The sequence below is a fragment of the Orycteropus afer genome, unplaced genomic scaffold, assembly GCF_000298275.1.
Source record: "Orycteropus afer afer isolate SDZICR_OR568_19922 unplaced genomic scaffold, OryAfe1.0 scaffold00029, whole genome shotgun sequence".
NCBI classification, from domain to species: domain Eukaryota; kingdom Metazoa; phylum Chordata; class Mammalia; order Tubulidentata; family Orycteropodidae; genus Orycteropus; species Orycteropus afer.
In genome coordinates this window covers 14,545,650-14,555,664 of record NW_006921616.1, presented here as the reverse complement: position 1 = coordinate 14,555,664, position 10,015 = coordinate 14,545,650, and positions in this window count along the sequence as shown.

The window sequence follows — 10,015 nt, the reverse complement described above, 5'->3', positions numbered from 1 at the left end:
GTTGGCGAAGAATGCTGAAAGTACCATGGACTGCTAAAACAACTGACAGGTCTGTCCTGGGGGAAGTGTAGCCAGAATGCTCCTTGGAGGTGAGAATGGCCAGACTTGTCTCACATACTTTGGTGATGTTGTCAGAAGGGACCATTCCCTGGAGAAACATGTCATGCTTGGTAAGGTGGAGGGTCGACGAAAGAGGGGAAGGCCCTCAAAAAGATGAATTGACAAAGTGGCAGTGGCAATCAGCTCAAGTATAGCAAGAATCGTGGAGCTGGCTCAGGACTGGGCGGTGTTTCATTCTGCTGTGCACAGTGTCGCTATAAGTCAGAGACGACTCGAAGGCACCTAGCAACAACAATGTGTATAGATACTAAGAGAAATTTCCATGGAGGAAGTGAAGTGAGGATTAGAATTGGGAAGACTGTGCAGGAGCTATCACTTCCTAGCATGAACTCAGGGAAGCAGAAGACAGGTAACTCATCCTAGATACCAGCTGGAGGTTGGTTGGTTCGAGGCCAAGGGGTAAACCCTGTTGTCAGAGTCAGGGGTGAGGTGACAGGAGCAGCAGCACCTCAGATGCCCCTGATGTACTGAACTCAAGCTCTTAATGTCCTCACTCTGTTCTCTAGAGGCAACAAAATCATTTTCCATCATTTTTAGGTCTTGGGAGTTTAGATATTGGGAATAACTAACTCCAGGCATTGGAAGTGAGGTTAAATTACGTATCATTGGATTCTTTTTCGTTTTTAAGAAAACATAATTCCAAGCTGGCAATGTTTCTCTCAGAACAATTAAGATGCAGCGGAGGGAAGAGTGCTAGGCAGAGGTTTGAAAGGGATGATCAGGCACCGTCTCCATTGGCTCTGGCAGCAGCTCAGATCAGAAATGGCTTCAAGGGGTAGACAGGTTTGAGTCGGGTCTTGAAAACAAGCAAGATTTCAAAATGAGAAAATGAGGTTGGTGAGAGTGTGTCACCTGAGAAGCATGCCCAGCAAAGGAGGTGTGAGGAAGTAGGACTTGTTGGAGTAAAATGAACATTCTACGTGACAGAGGGAAGGGTCTAAAGGCTTTTACTTAGCATTTCTAATGAATACAATATTCTGCTTCACGGAATAGAGGCTTGCCATGTATTTCATGCATAGATGTCAAATTAGGATAAAATAAAAAGCATTTGTGTCAGTCAAGATTCCATTGCAAAAAAATGAACTGCTCCAGATATCTTTAGCAGAAAAGAAATTAGGAGCTTTCAAAACTGGTGGGGAGACTGGAGGAGGAAAGTTTGGATCAATGTACTTGCTAGTTCAAAAGTGGAAACCGAGTTTCCATAGTTTAAGCACATTTCATTTTAGGATTCAGAAGAAGCTCTAGAATTTTACAATGCTTCAGTGAGTCTAAAACCAAAACACCAAACTTGTTGCCATCGAATCGCTTTGACTCAGGGTGACTCCATGTGTTACAGAGTAAGCTGAGTTCCAGAGGGCTTTACTGGCTCTCAACTTTAAGAAAGCTGGTTGCCAGGCCTTTTTTCCATGGGGTCACTGAGTGGATTTGAACCATCAACCTTTTGGTTAGCAGCCAAGCACAAACCATATGCACCACCCAGGGGACCTTTTGCCTGGATCTGACACAGATGGTCATTCCAATATTGTTGAATAAATGAACAATCCTATGCAAAAGTCAGTATTCCACAAAAGAAAATTTCCAAAATATCTGGTCCTTGAATTTCCAAGCCAAGGAGGCATGCATGAGTCACACACAGTAGGCAACTCCTTAATAGTCATTGGGTGAAATTCACAAGAAAGCAAATAGTCAGATATATGTTGTTAGATGGTTTCAAATGAATCTGGCAAATTTTGCCATTCTTTAAAAAGGATGTGTATCTAACCTTGCAATCTTGTCTGATGTGTTCAGTGATTGGATGCTATTGATACAATCATATTTCATAATAAAAGTTGAATGCCGTGTTTTTTAAAATCCAAAAGTGATGTTAAGGAAAAAGACTTTTAAATCATTGCATGTTTGATGTCTGCCTGCTTAAAAAATGTTCTTGAATGCATTTGATTTTTTCAGGTTGGGTGGCTGTCTCTACACAAACCCAGAAATGGAGGAAAACACTTGGCTAATAACATCCTAACTCCCCTTAATGTTTTTGTTGACTCCAACCTTGCATGACCAGCAGCAGGATAATTGTGTTAGGTTGGATAAAAGAGTTCCATCACACAGACCCCCAGCAGGGTGCAGGAAGTTAGTTTAACTGAACTGTATCTATTTAGGAACAGAAATACACATGCTAAAATACAAAGAAGAGAGAAGCTTTCCTCATGTTAAGAACCCGGGATAAGGGGCAAATGAAGTTGGCTGATGGAGCCATAATGTGGGTGTAACAATGAAAAATTCCTTTCATTCAGGAATTTTGAGTGATTTACTACCTTATGATGAAGTGTTCCTTTAGAAGCAGATATGTTTTTTAATAAAAAATTTAATATTGGTATTAAATATTTATTTTTGATTTTTTTTTGTGTGGTAGCATAGAAAAAATAGTTTCAAAGTCCATTTGGAGTTGTGTAATCTCTAAAAAAGGAGTCTTGGTGGTGCAATGGTTGAACACTTTGCTGCCAACTGTGAGGTCTGCTGTGGGAACCTACCAGTGGTTGCAAGGAACAAAGGACCTTGGCAATGGACTTCGCTAAAGCTTTACAGCCTGGGGAACCCTACTGGGCAGTTTGACTCTGTCTTGAAGGGTTGCTGTGAGTCGGAATCAACACGTCAACAATATCTAAATAAAGGAGGAAATATTTAACAGCGTTAGAAACAGCAATTGAACCAGGAGTCAAAGCAAAATAAAGTGATGTACTCTGGCTTTTTCCCACTTCCCTGAGTGATTTCATCTCTTGTTCTCAAAATAGAAGAAAATGGAGATGGCTTCCTGTGCCTCCACCTCCCACATATGTCCTAATCTTCCCATCATTGAGTTAAAAAACAAACAAACAAACTACTTGTAGATGAATCATTAATTCTATAAGAAGTTTTCTGGCACAGGTAACTCTTTTTTTAAATGTAAGTATCAGAGCCTCTTAATATTTTGGGCTTGTTTTCTTATAATAAACCACACTGTTCATAAATATAAGCAACACTTCGGTTGTTTGTTCCAATTTGTTTTCTTTTTTTGAATCAATGCAACTCAGGCTTTGTGGTTTTTTTTTTTTTTTCAGCCTGAAAGGCTGCTTCAGTTAGATCTTGCTGAAGGCATGAGATTTGATGCCATGTTCTGATAGTACATTTGCTTTAGCCTGTAATAAGGCTCTGAACATAACTTCTCTACAATTCTTTTAAATATCTTTGTACATTGGGATCAAACAGGATGTCTACTGAACTGAGTTTCTTCTAATAAAGGGATTTTCAAACACTGTGTCTTTCTCGCTGTGTTAGAACCAGGAATTCATGAGGGGAACTGACCAGGTGCCAGCTTCTCCAGGCAACTTTGGGCCTTCCTTGTCACTCCTATCTTTCATAAAGGAAAGAGGCTATTATCTGTGTGCTATTTTCATTAGGAATACAGGGAAACATCTTCATTAGAAACAGAGAGCACACTTGATGTGCTCTGTTGTGATAATGAGGGGAAGGGTGTGAACGACAAGATAAGAGGAGCAAGCATTTAACTGGAAGCATTCCACCTGGCTTCGGCTTCATTTTACTTAATTGGATGAGGAACATTTTCTGCCTGTGAAAACAGCCAAATGTCCCAGATTGGGAGTCGAGAAAGCCAGGATTTAAGGACACTGTTGATAGTAATGCTTCATGTCCCTCTTCCTCCTCCCCATTGGTGGCTTAGTAACCTCAACTCCAAAAGGGCAAAGGGACTATATGTTGGACATTTGGAAATGCCAAGAAAGATGTAATTTAGGTAGAAATGGTACCTTGGTCTTTCATCGCCAGACTTGAACAAACTTGTGAATGAGATATATTCAACTTTCAAGCCTTTATGTATTTTCTTCCATTTCCACCACCTCTAATCTTTATATCTTATATATACATCTGCTCTTTATAGAAGCTTAATTTTCTTGTGTCCTGTCCCTTTGAATCTGTGCTAATGTTATAAATTAGTAAGGTTGTCATATTTAGCAAAGAAAAATTTAGGATTCTCAGTTAAATTTGGTTAGCAGATAAACAATGAATACATTTTAAGTCCAAGTATGTCCGATGTCCAATGCAGAATTTGGGACATGCTGTTAGTTGCTCTCGAGTGGGCTCTGACTGATGGTGACCTTCTATATATGTAACAGAACAAAGTGTCGCCAGATCCTGAGCCATCTCCATGATCCTCAGTGTAATTGAGTCCATTGCTGTGGCTACTGCGTCAATCCATTTCATTGAGGGTCTTCCTTGTTTTTGCTGACCTTATACTTTGCCAAAGGAGCTCTGGTGGTGTAGTGCCTAAGGCATTAGACTGCTAACCAGAAGGCTGGTGGTTCAAACCTACCAGCCACTCCTCAGAAGGAAGGTTGGGGAATCTACTTCCATAGTGATACCGCCTTGGAAACCCAAGGAGGAGTCACTGTGAGTCGGATCTGGCTTGACGGCAGTGTGTGTGTTGTTGATATTTTACCAAACATGTTGCATTTGGGACATACTTAGACTAAAAATGTAGTCATTGTTTATTTGTAATTCAAATTTAACTGGAGGATGGCCTTGGTTTTCTCTGACAATTCTATAAATTAGTGGTTTGCAAATTAGTTTTTCAAGCATCCTTAGAATTCAGCAGAGGTGTCTTTGATAGCATGGAGGATGGGTGCCACAGGCCTGTGTGTGAGTACCACAGTATTCCCTGCTTAAGCAGACAGGCTCTGCTCTCATCTGATTGGTGTACTGACACTGGGTATTTGACTTCATTTGAAATAAGGGTCTTGTAGCTATGAAAAGAAGTCTGAATGATCCTGGCTGTCTTCCGTTTGTCTCTCCAGATTTCTTTGACTTTTTCTCCAGCCTGAATCAATGAGCTTCCTTGCCCTCTGGCTTCTGGAGAATAATCAGGAGTTTGGAGGCAGGGGAGAGAGTGAGCCTAGGCTATTGATTCCCCTGTTTCTTTCGCTGCAGAAAATTTTTTTTTGTTGTTGTTGTTATGTGCCCTCGAGTCAGACCCGACTCATAGCGACCCCTCCTTGGGATTCCCAGATGGTACCACTATGGAAGTAGATTACCCAATCTTCTTTCTGAGAAGTGGCTGGTGGGTTTGAACCGCCAGCCTTCTGGTTAGCAGAAAACCTTAGGTATTTTAAAATTATTTTTGAAAAGGGAATACTTTACTCGCATGCAATGGAAGCCCTAACTAACTGTGCCTTATGCAAATAAAAAGTTATTTTTCTCATCCCTGAGAAGTCCAGAAGTAAGCAGCCGTTGTGGGTATTTCAGTGGCTCAAAGATGTCAGGCTAGTGTCTCTCTCTCTTTGATCTTTCCCAGGGTTACAAAACGGCTGCTGAAGTTCCAGACATCAAGTTCATGTTCAAGGTAGAAAGAAGGAAGGAAAGGATCAAGTCTGCAGTATCTAATTCTTTATTAGGGAAGCAAAACGTTTCCTCAAAGACTCCCTGCAGACTTCACTTCTTTTTCATTGACGAGATCTTTGTTATAAGATCTCCTCGGTGCAAAGGATTTTGGGAACATGAGTGCTTAGCTTTTCCAGCTAAATAGGGTGCAAGAGAGAAGGGATTTGGAAAAAATGATGGTTTGGTCAAATAACAATAAGTTCATTCTGACAAGGAACTTCTAAGAAGTCAAGGCCTCAATCCTAAAGACTTTTAATGAGCTAACTTGCAGACATTCTAACCAGCTTGTGAAGAAGTGTTTAAGGCAAGAGAATTTTATCATGGTTTCTTAATTTATACTATGTAGGTGACTACATCTATTCTTTAACTTTGGTCATAATTTGAAAGGCAGAATAATTTCAGTGGATTAAGGCCCTGGTCGAATTATATTGTAAATCCTTCCATACTTTCCTTGCATTTCCACTTCTTTGTCTGCAGCATCTACTTCCTGAACACTCAGGTAAAATCAGGTTAAAATGAACACAGTACCGTGGAAAGGAACATGGGCCTGGATATGAAGTGATTCATCGCTTTTTTGGCACTGTCATAAAGTAGCTGTGTGCTGAGATAGTTTTTGCCTTTCTGAACTCTTGTTCCTTATCTGGAAAAGGAGAGCTGTGCTGAGCTAAATGGTTATTTTGCTGCAAATATGTTGAGTGAGCAGCTAATATGAAACATAACCTGTTCCTGGAACCAGGGTATGATAGAGTGATATAGACAAGGTCCCTGCCCTCGTGGAGCCTACATTCTACTGGGCAAAGACTGGCAATAAGAAAATAATCAAAAAGTAAAGATATTTATTTTCCCAGGAATAAATCTCAGGAGGCAGAAATGGATAGCAAAGAACAACAAGAAAATGGTAACCACAGAGAGGAGGTGGGAGGAGTGCTGTTACATTGTGGGACTTGCAATCAATGTCACAAAACAAAATGTGTAGGAACTCTTGAATGGAAAACCAGCTGGCTCTGTAAACTTTCATCCAAATCAAAATAAAAAGTTTAAAAAAAAAAAAGAGAGATAGAGAGAGAAAAGATATTAACTCGGGATCAGTGACACAGAGAGAATTAAAACACATTGATGTGAGATAGTGCCCAGGTCCTTCTTCCAGAGAGTGTGGTCCAAAAAGGTCTCTTAGAGGAGTCCACTTTAAGCTGAGATCTGAATGTCTACAAGAAGCCAGTCCTCAAAGGTGGGGTGGAATAGCTTCAGAAAGAGGTATATTCAGCTTGGCATATTTAAGAGACAAAAAGAAAGCAAGCGATATACTGAATTGAACCATCATTCTGTTTTTCATGGTGGTATGTCCCACTTTCTGAAAAATGAAAATTCTCACTAATCTTGTGGCAGTGAATGTTACATACAAATTGAAATATAAATATCATACTGTCCTGAGATAATTGAGGATTTTTCTTTCTGCTACAGGCTTAATGTAAAAGGGACACTTTGTGGAATGTGTGGTTAATTGCCTCCATGAACAACTGCCTCCTTTGCCATGAGACCAGAATTGGATGGTGTCCAGCTACCATTACTGAACATTTTGATCAAAGATTCTATGAAGGATCCTGATCAAAAAGGGGAAAATGCAGAACAGAATTTCAAATTCTCATGGAATCCAGATATTTGGGCTGGGTTCCATGAGAATTTGAGGCTAAATAAATGATTGTTGAGTGCAGTGAGTTACTTTATATGGCCCTTTTAGCCATAGTCTTGTAACTCCCAACAAAAGATTGGGTAGGACTATGCAAACAAGGTTCTTGTCCCCGCTAAGGGGATTCAATAGCTTGCTAATAATACAAACAATGTGCATGACACCCTTTTTGTAAGTGTGACCATGGAAATAAGGTGCGTAGAACACTAAGGAGGCTATTGGTCAGTTTTGCCGTCCAACTAAGTTTAAGAGAGAGCCAATTCCAAAGCAGAGGGGGGACTGCCAAGAAGAAGAGGTGGGAACAGATCATGTCTTTTGGACCTGGGGTCTGTGTACTGGGTATCTTCTTAACTCAGGAGACAGAGCTGTAACACTGGAGAGATGTTGAGAGCAACCGTAGCAGAGAAGTAGCAGCAGAGAAATGCTGGCAGAAGATGGAGCAGAACCAAGATATTGTCAGGAGACAGTGTAGTAGGCTTCCTGACTTATGGAGCAAGAAAGCTGAGCACTTTCAGGCAGGAGGTTTGCTGGCAAAGTTAGGTGCCTCTGAGCATATAGTGGATCTATGTTTGCTGATCCACAGAGAGAGAAAGCTGAGCACCTTTGGGTGGAGGCTTACTGACAGAGTGGGGTGCCTCTGGGCACTTATTGACAGAGCTAAAAGAACTTTGTAACATTTTCCTGAGCAGGGAAGAAGCCAGTCCTGGGGGTAAGGGCCAGAGAGAGGCATGGCTGAGCAGAGGTTGTCCTGATTGAAAAACTGTATCCTGAGTCATTTCTGATCCTCAATTTTAACCTGTTACTTCCCTAATAAACCCCATAATTGTGCATATGGTCTGTCTTAATTTGTGAACCAAAAATATTCCCTGTAATCTTCTTTAAACCAAACAACAGTTTAGCTTAGTTAGTAAAGAATGTCTCCTTAAGCAGCATATACTTTTAAGGAACTCTCTATATAGGATCAAATTAACAACAGCAACTCAAAAGATTAGATAGGAAACTTAGGAGCAGTGAGTTTATGTTAATGGAGGAGGTCATTTCAGAAAAGGAAGGTAAGAATAGTTGCACAATTTTAAGAATATAATCAATGTTACTGAATTGTAGATGTAGAAATTGTGGAATTGGTGTATGTTCTGCTGTGTATATTCTCAACAACAACAAAAATAAAACAGGTGATTAAAAAAAAAAATAAAACCACAGATGAGACTTCCAGTCAAAATGGTGGCTTAGTTAGACACACAATGCTGTCCCTCTATAGCAAAGACCCAAGTAACTAGGTGAAATAGATACAGAAGACACTCCTGAAACCCTGAGCATGAAATGGAAGGATAAGGAACTAGACCGAACACTGACTGGAAGAAAACACTGACTGAACACTGTGAATGAGAAGAGTCAGAGCAGAAGGGTCCTGTGAGTTGGCCCAGCACAGTGTGGCCATCTTGAGACAAATATGGCAGCAATCTCAGGTAAGGAGCACAGAAGGTAACTTTATGGAATTCCCAGCAGTACAAAGAGTGACTGTAGACATACACAGAGGAAATAAGGTCTTGGTAGCTGGCTGTAGCCAACTGGAAGATCACAGGCACCCTCACTGGTGATCAAAGGAACATGCTCTCCCTCCCTTCCCCACACTTCTGGTGGTTAATGTTACTAACCTCCCCATCCCTACAGCCCCAACCACTCACCCCTCCATTTGGCAGGAGGAGTGACCATGCACCCACTAGCCAGCCACACTATCCCACCTGTGACCCAGCCTACTCAGTGAGTGCCACTGCCAGCTCCTGTGCCACTGGACTGACAACAGACAGTGGTTTATGTCTATCCAACCCACCCTCCACTGACCATGAGACCAGCGAAGAGAATCCCAGGCTCACACACAGCTGCTACCTCATCTACCTAGAGACAGGAGGCAAGCACTCTAGTGTGGCCAGACTAGTGAACAGAGAAGCATGCCCATCTCACCTGCCCAGATACATCAAAATAAAACTTAACAAAAAATAAAGACTCAGAAAACAAGCATACATTAATAAATAATTATAATAACACCTTAAAATCTCAGAAACAACAGATATCAAATCACCTAAAAAAGCAGGACAAGATGTTTTCAGTAAATGACCAAAATAAGAATCTAGAAGCCCTGAGGAAGAAATGGTAATAGACCTACCTAATAAGGAATCCAAAAGAGTTATATATAAGACCCTCTAAAAGACCAAAAAAGAGATCAAGGAAAACACAGACAAAGCTCTAGAAGAATTCAGGGAAACAGTACAAGAACAAAATAACAAAATAAATAGAAAATTAGAGACTATACAAACCCAGCAAGTGAAAATCCACAACACTAACACTAAAATTTCAGAAATTGATAACATATCGGAAGGACTAAGGACTACTACTAGAACAATGGAAATCAGAATCAGTGAAATAGAGGACAAATCTTCTGATACCAATCTGTTAGAGGAAAGGAAGAAAAAAAAAAAAAGAAAAGAAGAAGAAGAAAGACTAAGAGTTATGTGGGACTCCATCAAGAGGAATTATTTATGCATGATCAGAATTCCAATATAGGAAGAAACACAAACACATAGACACACATACACACGCAAAAAACTTTCAAATATTTGCTGGTAGAAAACTTCCCTAATATTATAAGTGAAATAGGAAACAAAAACAATAGAAAGACTCAACAAGGCTTTGAAAGGATTAGTAAAATCGACAAAACATTGGCCAAATTAACAAAGGAAAGAGGGAGAAGATGAAAATAACACAAATAAGAAGTGAAATGGATGATTT